At 44.0% G+C, this 14,649-nt stretch overlaps 1 protein-coding gene across 1 annotated transcript in view; it reads right to left on the minus strand.

The window, feature by feature from the left end:
* CUL1 (cullin 1) overlaps positions 1 to 11,278 on the minus strand; it is a 54,812-nt gene extending 43,534 nt beyond the window's left edge. Inside the window, exon 1 of the mRNA XM_055804922.1 lies at positions 11,167 to 11,278. The gene's annotated coding sequence lies outside the window, so the exon portion shown is untranslated. The remainder of the gene's footprint in view (positions 1 to 11,166) is intronic.
* Positions 11,279 to 14,649: the final 3,371 nt, after the last annotated feature.

The raw sequence follows: 14,649 nt of genomic DNA on the forward strand, positions 1-14,649 counted from the left end.
TGTGCCAAGGCAACTATTAAGGTTTTTCACCAAAGATACACAGTACCGACTGAACCAACACCCCACAACACAAGCACACTAAAGTATTTTTGAAAAACTGTAAGAGAAGCACACTGAACACTGCCTTTGTTCTAACACAAGCTGTTTGTGTATTCTTAAACTATTCTAAAACCAACTTAAGATATTGGATGCTGGTGTATACCCTAGCTCACATAAATTTCAAAATTGCTATAGTTGAAGTGACCCTAAAGTATTACGGTATTAAAATTTTTGACGAGTTTTTGCCTTACAGTAAGCATCCAAAGGCACCTCTGATTGTTTTCAGTGTTAGGCTTGATACAAAACATACCAAAAAATAAACCAAACCCCTCTCATAACCAAAGTGGTCAATTTATTATTTATATATCCTCTCTTACCAAACACGGACACTTTCACAGATAGGACACTGCAAATGATTCATCCTACAAACCAGTCATAAGATTCTTCTTGAAGTCATGCAAACACACACTTTGAAAAGGTGTGTATATGCAAAGTACAGAGCTGAGAATAATATAGCTCCCTCCACTTCTAGTTAGCCTGTAAGATACAATCTACATGATTAATCAGATAAAAGCACTGGGGCAGGGTGGGGTGACATTTAAAATTTCTCTTTGCTTTCACCTTTTACTTCTTTACGTTTACAATCTATGAGCTATTTCTTGGAATTTTTTTCCCAGGTTAAAAATAATCTCTTGAATCCTAGAGAATGCAGCCTCCATTCTAGCACACATTTATGTCTGATGGAGTGGAAAGAGACAAGACAAATAATTCTGTTTTGTCCCTATAATCACCTGTACTCACAATTTATGATTTCACAGTCACTTTTTATATCCATGTACCTGCAAATGTAATTATTTTGTGTTTACTTGACTTCAGTTGAGGTGAGCATTATGAGCTCAAAACTATAGTGTAACATGGTCCTGCATGCCACATTTTACAGCACTAACATTTCTGTCCAGAAGTATTTTAGGTCACTAAATATACAGACTGTAAACTAGGGAGACAGTTTATGCACGTAAAGTGACCCAATCCTTAAAGCATGACTAGGAGCATGCATAATGACTTTAGCACTTTACATGCTACAAATGTGTAATTAACCAACATGTGGAGAATCTGTCTACAGAAGACATTTCCACTGTGCCCCCCAAAAATGAAATCACAACTACTGTAAAAAATGGTTATGCTAGAGATCATATTAGTACCAGAAGAGAAATATTAGAATCTTTTCTCCCTTTTCAATATCAAAGATATTTAAGACACAAATTGTGCAAATTACAATGCTCAGTTCCTCTGTATTATTATGAAATACTGAGTTATATGCAGTGTGAAAAGCTTTAGCTCATCTTTATTTTCAAGAGAGTTAAATTCAGTTCACCCTCATTAAAAAGACAGATCTATACATGCATACACCTCCCCCTTCCAAAAGTTGTCTTTGGGTGGTAAAAGCATTCTGCACAGCATTTTTTTCTTTTTTAAGTAATTTAGAGTAGAAGCAAGTATGCTTAATTTGCCAGTAGTTTAATAACAGGTTGTTTAAATTTGGTGTAAAGTTTGAGCAGTTGCTACTTTACCTCACTGACAATGCCTTCATTCAGGGCTTCAGTGTTCTTCCCACACCCCCTGCTCTGTGTGTCACAGCTCTGATCAATGATACCTAAAGCGCTATAAGGAAAGGATACACCCCTACGTTACTTCATATGCCAATGATACAGCTGCCAGCTGAAAATATAAATCAAAAGCCTGGATGTCTTCTTCACAACTAGAAAGACATTTAAGTTCACCTTTCTTTCCACATTTAAACAGAACACCAGGCAGGTTTGCCACTTTTTCATTTATTCTTGCCTATTCTTTCACTAGTTCTTTAACATTCTTCTCTTATTTCAGCTTTAACCATGTCTTCCTTGAGCAAACAGTCCTGCAAACTTTGACAGAGACCTCACTACAGCAATGCAATAGCTAAAACAAAACACCACACCACATATGTGCCACCTAACAGACAGAGCCTAGATCTGGACTAGACCAGGTTTGCTGATGCACCGAGCAGACTGTCCCTTCCGCACTTGCAGCTGAAGTAACCTTTGGTCCGTATTAACAACTGTGCCAACAAGGAAAGTTTCACGGTAGCCTTACTGCATTGCCATCAACTTTGCGAATTATGGCAGCGATTACGTCCTTAACACTACTATACAGGTATATTTTTTCAGGTTTTATTTGGCCATCTTTAAGGGAGTTCGCTTTTTTGCTGTTCAAGTAATCCTTATGCACAAAGTTTGTAGACTACTCCTAAACTGAAATGCTCTTTCCAACCTGAGGTCTTGGGTTTTCCTGTGCCACAAATAGGATGCAGACCTTACTGTGTTTTTAACTGAGCCTGCAGCAATAAGCTCCATAGCTTCTTAAAACACTGATTACGCTCAGCTCCTGCACCTTGGAAAAAGGAAGGCTGCAGACTAGGAAAGGAGCAACAGTGTGCAAAGTCAAAATATCAGCGCACTGAAGAGGAGGAAGAAGGGTTTACACAAGACAAAGGGCCTTGAATGTTCCCACTCACTCTGGCTTAAATCATATATAGATACAATCTGTGCTAAACAACAACAAACCCAACCCCAACCAAAAAAAAACCAACAAAAAAACCAAAACTAAAAACCAACAAAACCCAAATACACATAAACCTTGAAGGACAACTCACATGGAGACCCATTTCTTGAATCATCCAGGAAGATGCAGAAAATGAAAATGAGGGAAGACAAGCCATGAAAACATGATGTTAGGTGAAGGAGAGGAGAAAAGGAAGGAGAAAAGGAAGGAGAAAAGGAAGGAGAAAAGGAAGGAGAAAAGGAAGGAGAAAAGGAAGGAGAAAAGGAAGGAGAAAAGGAAGGAGAAAAGGAAGGAGAAAAGGAAGGAGAAAAGGAAGGAGAAAAGGAAGGAGAAAAGGAAGGAGAAAAGGAAGGAGAAAAGGAAGGAGAAAAGGAAGGAGAAAAGGAAGGAGAAAAGGAAGGAGAAAAGGAAGGAGAAAAGGAAGGAGAAAAGGAAGGAGAAAAGGAAGGAGAAAAGGAAGGAGAAAAGGAAGGAGAAAAGGAAGGAGAAAAGGAAGGAGAAAAGGAAGGAGAAAAGGAAGGAGAAAAGGAAGGAGAAAAGGAAGGAGAAAAGGAAGGAGAAAAGGAAGGAGAAAAGGAAGGAGAAAAGGAAGGAGAAAAGGAAGGAGAAAAGGAAGGAGAAAAGGAAGGAGAAAAGGAAGGAGAAAAGGAAGGAGAAAAGGAAGGAGAAAAGGAAGGAGAAAAGGAAGGAGAAAAGGAAGGAGAAAAGGAAGGAGAAAAGGAAGGAGAAAAGGAAGGAGAAAAGGAAGGAGAAAAGGAAGGAGAAAAGGAAGGAGAAAAGGAAGGAGAAAAGGAAGGAGAAAAGGAAGGAGAAAAGGAAGGAGAAAAGGAAGGAGAAAAGGAAGGAGAAAAGGAAGGAGAAAAGGAAGGAGAAAAGGAAGGAGAAAAGGAAGGAGAAAAGGAAGGAGAAAAGGAAGGAGAAAAGGAAGGAGAAAAGGAAGGAGAAAAGGAAGGAGAAAAGGAAGGAGAAAAGGAAGGAGAAAAGGAAGGAGAAAAGGAAGGAGAAAAGGAAGGAGAAAAGGAAGGAGAAAAGGAAGGAGAAAAGGAAGGAGAAAAGGAAGGAGAAAAGGAAGGAGAAAAGGAAGGAGAAAAGGAAGGAGAAAAGGAAGGAGAAACTCTGGAAACTCACAAATACCTTGGGCCAGTTTAGAGACCTTAATGAACCTGCAAGGACAATTCTTACACATAACTGCTTTCCTGAAAGCTCTTACCAGCCATCAAGACTTTAACTAAATCCAACTCAATAAGCTAAACACTGATCCTACTGATTTCCACAAAGAAAATCCTGGTATGGTCTTACAGTGTACTTCAGACACAGTATGATCTCTGCCAGAACCCACAGGGCAAACCTCTGAACCCCGGGACAAATCCCCCTCCATTATAACAGCACTTAGTGCACCACAACAGGTACTTTCATACTGACCTGTTAGACACAAACAGGGATTTTCACCTGTAACAATGTCTACATACAAAGTTCTCCCATGCTCTTGGAAGGTGGTGGTTCTTATCAGTAATTTTAAAAAGTACTAATGTTAATGGGCATAAAGCAATTCTGGCTGGAGTCTCTTCCCAACAACTTGCTAATTTTATAGCATCTTCCATCTTGTTACTTTTGTAAGAGCTCAGCTGATTAAGGCAATGCGGTTTGCCACCTCAGTTTATAAATAAAGATCACGATCACACCGATTCGTCTTGCAAACAGTCTGACATTTTCAGATGTTCAAACATACCACAAGAGTATGGCTTAAATACTGAAGAGCTTCCTCCTATATTCACCATCATGCTAACGTCTCCCTCAGAAGTGACAAGGATTGCAATTATCATATAGTAGAAACAATCTACAAATCAAGGACTACTGCAGGTACTCACATTTTGTGCATCTGACAAAGTTGCTACCCTGTGAAAGCTGCCCCCTCTATCTTTTTTTTTTTTAAATCAGGTCTACATTAAGTGCACAGATACATCTACTCCCGATCTAGATTCCTACTGTGGTATAATGCTGCAAACACTGTTAGCTATGAACAGTACAACTTTTACGTATCTCATTGCAGATGCCTAAATACTGACAAGGCACACTTACTTCCACAACCAGCAAGAAAAAGAATGAGAACTTTCTTGTTAAAGCCTAGAAAGGGATTCATACATGATTTTTTCTGATTCAACCACAAAAACTGAACTGGAACTGAATTAACTCCCAGCGAAGAAATTGTATCTCACAAAAAAATAAATTCAGTATAATTTTCAACAAATTTTTAATCAGTTTTGACCTCTAATGACTGCAAAAGGTGTGCCTGCTACAGAAATGAACCAGTTTAACTTAATTTTGTAAAAGTTAAAATCGATGCACATCCTTCACAGCCACACTTAAATCCCGCTTCTTGTCGATTTAGCTTGCACCATTAAGTTTTAAAGCTAAACCTGCATTAAAACCTAACAAAAGCCATTACTTAAGCATATATCTTTTTATATGATACTACTCCTATTCCTTATGGCACTCTAGCAAATGCACACTTTCAGAGACAACAAAACTTTTCCAAAGTTATCTCTGAAAAAAGCACAGTAAGAGAACAGTATGTTTTCTTAAGAAAAGGCAGAAATTTTTAAAAAGCATTTTCAATTGTACAGTGAAAAGCTTCTCCTTTGGCTATCCATAAGCAAGCAAAATGTTTGCCCATGACATTATTATGATGAAAAGCAAGACGGAAAGGCTAGCAGCTATGAAAATAAGAACTATTTCCTATAACCCTCTTTTCCCCCCTCAATTCAGTCCTCCAAGCTTTACATAAAGCTTCCAGATGACAGTCTCCACTGCTGTGAGACTAGAGGAGCTGTTAAATTTACATAAGGAATTAAGTTTAAAATTACAGAGCAAAACAGGGTGAACTAAGGTCACACCAGCAGCCTTACTTCTGAACTCTAATCCCCGTTAAGATATTGTCCAACCAACACAACAACACACAGAGCGACAAAAAGCCAAGTCACATCAGATGCAAATTAAAATTACAAACAAGAAGTTTCAGAGTTAGCTACGGCTGAAATCGCATTCCTAACAAGCCAAATTCTTGTTGCTCCCCGCTTTAAATTAAAAAAAAAACACCCAACTTTTGTCTACCTTGTATATTAATGAATCTAATACATGGGTCCCAGTAGCAAGACCACCAGTATCTCCATGAAAGCAGGAAAAGAGAAGCATATGCATATCTTCAAAAGATCAGTACATTACCAAAGCAGAGTGAGAAGCTCCTACACTGTAAAAACTTTTGATCATGATCCTCACCATTCTACGTGTGAATACAATATTTCCATTTCTTCTTCATAGTAACACCAAGTTTGATACATACAGCAACATAAACTAGAGCAAATCTAATGAAATCCAAAGACAAGGAACATTTTGTATCACCTTTATGTACTTCTAATTTAAAAAAAAGCAGAACCCAATAGCATTTGAACTGATAAATCTAGTACATCTAAGACCTCTGAGAAAAGTTATTTGACCCTTTATTCTTCGTACTGATGTCAAACAGTGCCTCGTACCTGCTAGACCAAGCTACGACAGTGATCCATATGACTCCAAAACCAGAACAATCAAAGGGGGAAGAAAAGTAGATAACATTATTTTTTTCCTGAGATTTTGGAAGAACATCACATCATAGTTATCTTGTTTATTCAATAATTATAGAATGGTTTGGGTTGGAAGAGACCTTTCAAGATCAGCTAGTTCCACCCCCCTGCCCTGGGCAGGGACACCTCCCACCAGCCCAGGCTGCTCCCAGCCCCGTCCAGCCTGGCCTTGGGCACTGCCAGGGATGGGGCATCCACAGCTGCTCTGGGCAGCCTGTGCCAGCGCCTCACCACCCTCACAGGAAAGAATTTATTCCTTTATCTAACTTAAATCTATTCTTCTCCACTTTAAAACTGTTGCCCCTTGTACTCTCACCACATGCCCTGGTAGAAAGTCTCTCACCATTTTTCCTGTAAGCCCCCTTCAGATACTGAAAGGCCACAATAAGGTCTTCCTGAAGCCTTCTCTTCTGCAGGCTGAACCCCACCACCCCAGCTCTCTCTGTCTGTCTTCACAGGAGAGGTGTCCCATCCCTCTGACCACTTCCATGGCCTCCTCTGGACCCACTCTGACAGGTCCATGTCTGTCTTCTGCTGGGGGCCCCAGAGCTGGATGCAGTGCTCCAGGTGGGGTCTCACGACAGCAGAACAGAGTGTGAGAATCACTTCCCTCGACCTGCCGGTTATGCTTCTTTTTACAAGTCCAGGATACAACTGGCAAAGAAGGTAGGGCAACCTTGAGGATAAAGTGCAAGAGACTGCAACTCTGGCAAAAACCTACATATGACTGTATACCAGTTTCCTGAAGTGCAAAATGGAATTAGTATTTTCCTATTTTCACAGTAGCCTTCCTTCATTTTTTCCTGAGGTTCATAGATGAAAAGGGATTTGAAAAATGTTACATTAAAGTGGAATGTAATAAATGTTTGGCTTATTTAAAAAATATGTATTTGATTTTGACCTGCATCATTTATAAGAAGAGGTGAGGTAGCAACATGAAGCAGTTCACTGTTGTAGCATCAGAGGCTGGGTAAAAAGAAAACTGTCAGAAAATTACCCATTGGGGTACATAATATTTCCTAAGCCAGTGCTTTTCCCAGCAGTTTAGTGCAATTATTCCATGATTTGGCCTCATGTAACTACTCCTGCTGGATAACACAACAAGTGTTTAAATTTGACAACGTTCCACCTCTGTAGTTAAGGGCTACAAGTTACAGCACTACAGCACGGCACATCAGCTCAAGACAATTTTATTACCAAATCATGTCTGTAACATGTCTGAACAGCAGTGTTGTAGAAACATCAATATTCAATCTGTAGTAGTTCTTCCATCAAAAAAGCTACAACTCTTAAAATAAAATCGGAAGTTTATTATATAGACAAGCTCAACAGCTCTCTAATTTTCCAACCATTACATTTTCTTGCCTTTTCCTTACTGAAAACTCTCCCTTTAACCAGTAAGGGAAACACAAGTGTCTCAGTGACTATTTAAAAAAAAAAAATAGTTTAAGTTTGCATGCTGTATAGGTTACAACTTTTACCTAGGCCTCCAAACGTTGGTTCCAACAACTTCTTTACATGGAGATTTATCTTGAAAAATACAGTATTTATTAGTTTATACAATATTTATCAGTTTACCCTTGCAAAAAAAATAATAAAATGCTAGCACCTAAAGTAGTCCATCTAACGCAAGTTCATGCATTCCTAAAGCACATGCAGAACTTCCAAGACCAAATTTTTCCACATTCTTCTTTCATCCAGCTCTGTCCAGCAAGAAGACTGTCAAGCTGCAGGCTGCTGGCACTGCCTGTGCACATCCTCCTGGCATGTCCATCCAACTGGGACACCTACCCCATTTTCTTCCTCATGCACACAGACAGACCCTGTTGGACAGCATGGGAAGTACAAAAGCACAGCACTGATCCAGCCACCTTACACTTTAATTTGATTCTGTCCTTGGTGAGTTGGAAAATCCTGGTTGAAAAGTGCAGCGATATTGGTATCCACCTGTAACACACTGACAACCTCTTACTGGGACAAACCCACTCACTTCACATTCAGGATACAAATTTTTGATGTTGATAGTGGTATTAAAGCCAGTGGGACATCTTTAAAGCTGTTTCATCCACTATAAAATAAAAAATAATAATAATAAAAAATCACAAAAAAACCCAAACTGCAATGCCAAGAGAGAAGACTCCAGGCATATCCAATTCACACAACCACTGACGCCCAAGATGTGACTCATCATTAAGCTGGGCCCTACTGAAATAATTGTGACTACACAAAACTAGGCACTACCTGAGAAATGCAACAGGTGAAAAGCGGTATTCTGAGATCTTAACACACAAGTTGTCAGAAAACACTTTTTAAGCTGAACATCTGAGGTAACTTTCTCAAAGGACTCAGTATTGCTTTAACAATACAGCTAGAATGTAAGAGCTTGCACCAAGACTAAGAATAAGCTAAATTAAAAAAAAAAAGCCACCCCCAAATCAGTATCCAAATAAAAGTGAGAAACAATTTAGCTTAAATTAAATTATTTGAATTACAGCAATACACTTTTCTCATGCCAGCAGTCTAACAGGCCCAAGTTATAAGACAAGTTCAAACCAGTGTAAAAAGGACTAAGGTGGAAGAAGAATTGTTTAGTTAAATTTCAGCCAAGGAACAGGGTGCATATGCCTAATTTAGGCACCTGAACTAAGGAACTGTTCTCCACACAATCCCTGTATAGGCAATGGAAAGTTTCCTCCAGAGGGGTAATTCAGATCAGAAGCCTAGTTTAGTTGCTCTGAGCTGCTGTTGAGTTACTAGGATCTGTGTGTACCCAGCTTAAGAAATAAGCCGTTAACACTAGGCACCGAACCTGGATTCTAGTTAGGTGTATAAATTACTCCTCCATGGGACAGCTACATCCAGTGTTTCAACTGCACCTCAAATACCTGGTGATGATGCGACTGTGAAATGTAACCAATCTTAAGAACCAAAACAACTAAGAAAGACATAAAATAAGAAGTTGGGCAACAAATACTGAGACACAAGAAAAGCCACAAAGTAGAGGGAAAAAGACTTCTTTCTAGCAGAGTGGGCAGCAGAGACACAAAGTGTCAGTGCAACACAAGACACCTAACTATCCATACACAACATTACAGCAGTTCACCACAAGCACCTCTGGAGTAAAAACTATGCACCATGGTACCTATGAAGTATCTTATGAATTCCCCAAAGAGGATGCATCCCGAACACACTCCGTATCAGCTATGTACCAATCCACAAGATATTATTACAAACAATACTTGGCCTAATTTAAGTTACACAGTCACTAGGTATTTCTGATACTCATGGACCATCCCTCCTCCTAGTCCTGCCAAAAGGATTTCCAAGACAGACTCATTTTTTCCGCAGACTAGCATCAGGGTATGTGTATGTATTAGGGGGGAGGTGTATGATTACATATGAACACATATGCTGGGGGAAAGGTGGTTGAGGAACTCAGTAACAAAACAAAAGGAAACAAAATAGGGTAAAACAAGTAAATAAACTATATCCTCTTAGCGCTGACAAGTATACAGATAACACAGCATTAAATTCCTTTCTTCTCAAAGGCACAGCTGGAGGGTTTAAATACAAAGTGGGGGAGACAGCACGTGAGCCTACAAAGGAAAAGGAGTATGTGGAAAGTATGAGGCAAGATGACAACGAAGGTCTTAATGACAGAATAAGATCAGAAGGCAAAAAACATGGGGAAGAAAACAGTTACTGGGAGCGAAAACCTGAATGGGGAAAGGTAGTAGGGGGATAATGATGGTGATACAACGTGACTCAAAGAGGGAACAAGAGGGAAAAAGATCCCAGTAAGGACAGAATTAGCTTTCAGTGGCAAAGCTATCGGGAAACAAGGTGATTATTTGCAATGACAGAAACCAGCAGGACTAGTGGATGGAGGCAAGAAATACGGAAAACAGACACAGAAAAGGTTACAGGGGGCACCTTCTCTGGTGAGGCCACAGCAGTGGGTGGCAACAAGGGCAAGAGCCTGGTGCACAGTCCTTGGCAATGACAGAAACCTGGAGAAGGTGACGAGGAGGAGCTGCGAGGAGCATCCCCCAGCTGACACGACGGTACTGGGGACACAGAGAGATCCCTCTGTGCACAACCCAGCAGCTCCTGGACAGACCCGAGTGCCACTCGGGCTCTGGGGATGGCTGGGATACAAAAAGGGGAACGGAGGCGGCACAGAGAAGGCCGTGGAGGACAGGAGGCAAGCGCGGAGCCGAAAACAGAGCTGAAGAGGTGACGGAGGAAAGCTCACAGAGAGCGAGCAGAGGCTTGGGACGAGCAGGCCCGGGGCGGCGAGGGCGGGCAGGCCGGGGACGGGGGCAGGGCGCGGGGCCGCGGCGGGACGGGCCCGGGGGCTCCGAGCCCGCGGGGCGGGAGCGAAGGCAAGCGCAGGCACCGAGGCGGCCCCGGCCGTACGGGGCCCAGGGTCCCGGGGGAAGGCGGGCAGGCGGAAGGGAGGGCCGGGCGGGCACGGCGGGGGGAAGGCGGCAGGGGCGCGCAGGCCGGCCGGCGGGCAGAGCCGGCGGGGCAGCGCGGCGGCCGGCGGGGCAGCGGGGCGGCCGGCGGGGCGGGCTCCCGCCCCCACGGGGGCGATGCGTGCCGAGTGCGCAGTTAGCGGCCTCCCCGGCCCGGCCCGCGGCTCCTGGCGCCGCACCGGGGAGCGGGCGGCAAACAGATCCCGCCGCCCGCCGCGCTCCGCGGCCAGGTGCGCGCCCGGGAGAAGAAAGGCGGGCGGGCGGCCGGGCCGGGCCCGGCCTCCCCTTCTCCCGCGCCCCGTGCCAGGACTCGGTGCCGGGTCCCGCTCCGCCGAGGCCCGCGCGGCCTCAGTCCAGCGGGGCCGCTTCCTCCCGGGCTGGGCCCGGGCCGGCCTCGCTGCGACACAACGCCGCGGCCTCCCCGCACTCACCAGCATCGCGCGTCCCGCAGAGTCAGGCCGCGTCCGCCCGCCCCTTCCGCCTCCGCCAGGCCCGGATCTGCCGCCGCCGCCGCCTCCCCCCAGCGCGGCCCGGCAAGCGCGGAGGCACCGCCCCTCGCCGCCCGCTCCGCCCCGGCCGCCGGCTCTCGGCTCCCGGCCCCTGGCGCGGCCAGGCCCCGCGGAGAGGCGCGGGGGGTCCGGGGCTGCGGCTGCCCGCGCCGGGGGGGGTCCGCCCGCCCGCTGCCCTCCCTTCCCTTGCGGACGGGCGAGGGGCGCTGCGGCGCGTGCTGGGGGGGGACCCGAGCCCGGCCGCCTCCGTCGTCCTTCAGGAGAGGAGCGGGGCAGGTCGGGGCCCGGCCGGCAAGGGGGCGGCCGCCATCTCCCCTCGGCCGCCAGGCCCCTGCCCTGCCCCAGGGGTCGTGGCTGTGACCCTCCGGCGTTAGCCCAGTGCCAGAACTGCTGTGGGGTGGGTCAGGTCAACACCATGAGACACGATAAGACTGCCCTGCGTCTTGGGTGTTCCGTGGGAAGCGGGGCTCTGCGGCCTGCCCCGCAGCCTCGGCAGGCGGCGCGGCACGGCGCCGGCGGCTTGTCCCCGCCGAGCGAGCGGCAAACCGGCTGCAGGGCCGTAGGGACTGTCCGGTGAACGTCGCGCTGGAAACTTGGCGGTGATGAAAGTGCAGCTGTCCCAAGAGCGCTGCTGGAAATCTCTCTGTGATGGTGAATTTCGGATTCATAAGAAAATGTGAAAAGCGACGCTGCAGAGAGATCAGGGTAGGGATTGGAAAGGGAGTTGTGTTGTTCCGCTGGGAGCCGGTTGGAAGATAGGTGGTTGTGAAGGTATTGGGTCCAGCTGATTTAAGGAGAAGCAGTTACATGAACCTGTTTGCCGTCTGCGGACAAATCTAAGCAAAAATACCTAGTGTAGGTCACTTCAATTTATGATGATAAAATACAAAGGTCCAGCATATTTGCATCACTTTTATGTGATTGAAAGTGGGCCAGTTATTTTTTCTTTGCAACGGTATGAAATCAATGAAACAAAATCATACCACAGTTAAGATAGGTTTCAGAGAAGTAATGTCTTGCAGTCAGTCCTGTCTTATTTATTCCTGAGGACTGTGGAATTACATTGCTGGAGCTGTGCTGCAAAGGAAAAGACATATGGTCGTGTATCCTTTGGTATTGTGCTGTGTCGAGGTTCTCTGCACAGTACTCACAAACCCTGCCACAATGAATTCGGATTCTGATCTGAATTATACCAGAATACATTTAAAGCAACTCAAATAAGGTCATGAAAAGTTCTTATCCTTTAGATTAGTATAAAGAGTTCAACCCAGAAAATGCAGTAGCTTCATAGGAAAGAGAAACAGGGAAGCAACAGGAAGAAATGCTTCACCTGCATCCTGGCTACACCAACTGCACACCATTTTTTAAAATTGGCCTTCTCAAAGCTAATGGCCCTTAGTCACCTAAGTGCTTGAAAAATTATTTCCCTGTATAATAATGCCTTACTACAGCACAGCCTACTGAAGTGGACACAAGCAAAGTCATTGACACAGCCCTTCTAATGAAGCAATGCTGGCTAAGCACTTGAGAAGCACAGTCTGAGGAACAGGTTTAATGTGTAGCAGGGACAGCGTTTCAGTTGGCCGGGTGGCATCACAATGCGTATATTAATTTTGCCCATGTAGACATATTTTGCAAATACCAGTCCTAGGCATGACAAAATTTCTGGCTTGCTCACATATGTGAGCTGTGCTAGAGGAGAGTTTGTGTTTGTCATGCTGGATGCTGCATCAGCATGGCCAGTTCTGCACGGTGTGTTAAAGACTGGGGAGAGTGAGGGCAAACAAAATGATCTGTGGGAGATGGGAACCAAATCCAAAGGAGGGTGTACTGACCATAAAAAAATATGGGCTGATTTTTCAGACTTGAAAGATAGGTTTTAATACCATGTTTTACCGAAGTTCTATTTACACAGAGGTAAAGCCATCACTGTTTTAAAATCCTAATACAGGGGACAACAGAGCCATGGATAAGCAAGGAAAGTGGAAATGACAGGAAGGGAAGAAAATACAGGAAGAGGGAAGTTCTGAATTAACACCATCTTGCACTAGACTGGGTTTTTTGCTTTTGTGATTAACTGCAGTACAAGCTTGAGATCTGACAGCTTGGAGTGTTGGAAGTTTGTTTCTTTTTTCTCCCTAAGGTTACATCATGGTTTGCATACACTTTTAAAGAGGCAAGTCACAGTTCTCTGGTTGATTGTACTCATGATGGTGGTAGCTTGGTTGGCACTCTGAAAAGGTAGGCCCTGAAAAAATTCTCGTGAGACGATTTAGACATGGCACATAACATGGCTCATTCATACACCAATTGAAAGAATTCCAGTATCAGGATAAGTGGTCACAGAGAGAAAAGGGAATTGAACACCAAAATAAATATTACAAAATTACTCATAGCAGGATGGCTATTGCATTTTAAATTATCAAATGGAATTGATGTACTTTACATCAAAGGAGAGCAGCTTTCCCTAGAGACTGAGGCAGCCAAAATTTCAAGGACAGACTTGATGAGAGAAAGCCACTCTGTTTTTACTGAAGTGAGTTCGTTTGCAGTGCTGCTGAGAGGGGCCTGTTTTGAAAGTAACTTGCAGGTTTCGGACTTGTTGCAACGGCAATGAATCAGCAAGCAAGGAAATTACCATCAGAATGTTTGCTGTCAATGCAAGTAGGAAGCTTCGCTGGCAAAGAGGAAAAGCCTGAGTCATTCGAAGACACAGAGGTGCAGTGGCTGTTAGTTTATTACTACCGTCAGAGGCTGGACAGATGGGGAGGAATACTTCCCCTGCTAGTTATATCTACAGTGATAGTCTGAAAATGGTAACTCTGTCATCCCTTCAATATGTCCAGGAGGACAGACTAAGGATAGATGGTAACCGGATTTTTTGCCACATTCTTATCAATTATGCGTTCGGTTGTGCTGCTAGTACACCAGTGACTCAGGCTGGCAAAACAAAAAAGCAAAAAATCCCAGAGAGAGAGAGAGATCATATAGCCAAAGTGTTTAACTGAACAACATGAGAAATCTGCTTTTTGGAATTTACTCTCTAAGATATGCAAAACCAGTGAATGCAATCAAACACACCACATGGTGACATCATATATAAACCACAGCCAGCTTGAATATAAACAAATATTTATTTGATTATGATACTGACCCAAAAGAGAAAAAAACCAACCAAAAAACCAACATGATACTGTATTAGACTTCAGCTTGTAAATTATAATTTTGAAGTTCTAGATAAAGGAAACTCCTGTATGACAGTAGCTAGCCTGGATGTAAAGTTCTCAGAGATGCCAGAGTGCTCACAGAGTTGCTGTTATTTGTCTTCTGATCACGTAGAGACTTGTATCTGTCCTAAAAGTTAGTGTAAAGACTATCCTACAGAGATGCCCGAGTGTATTCATG

The sequence above is a fragment of the Falco peregrinus genome, chromosome 5 (genome assembly GCF_023634155.1).
Source record: "Falco peregrinus isolate bFalPer1 chromosome 5, bFalPer1.pri, whole genome shotgun sequence".
NCBI classification, from domain to species: domain Eukaryota; kingdom Metazoa; phylum Chordata; class Aves; order Falconiformes; family Falconidae; genus Falco; species Falco peregrinus.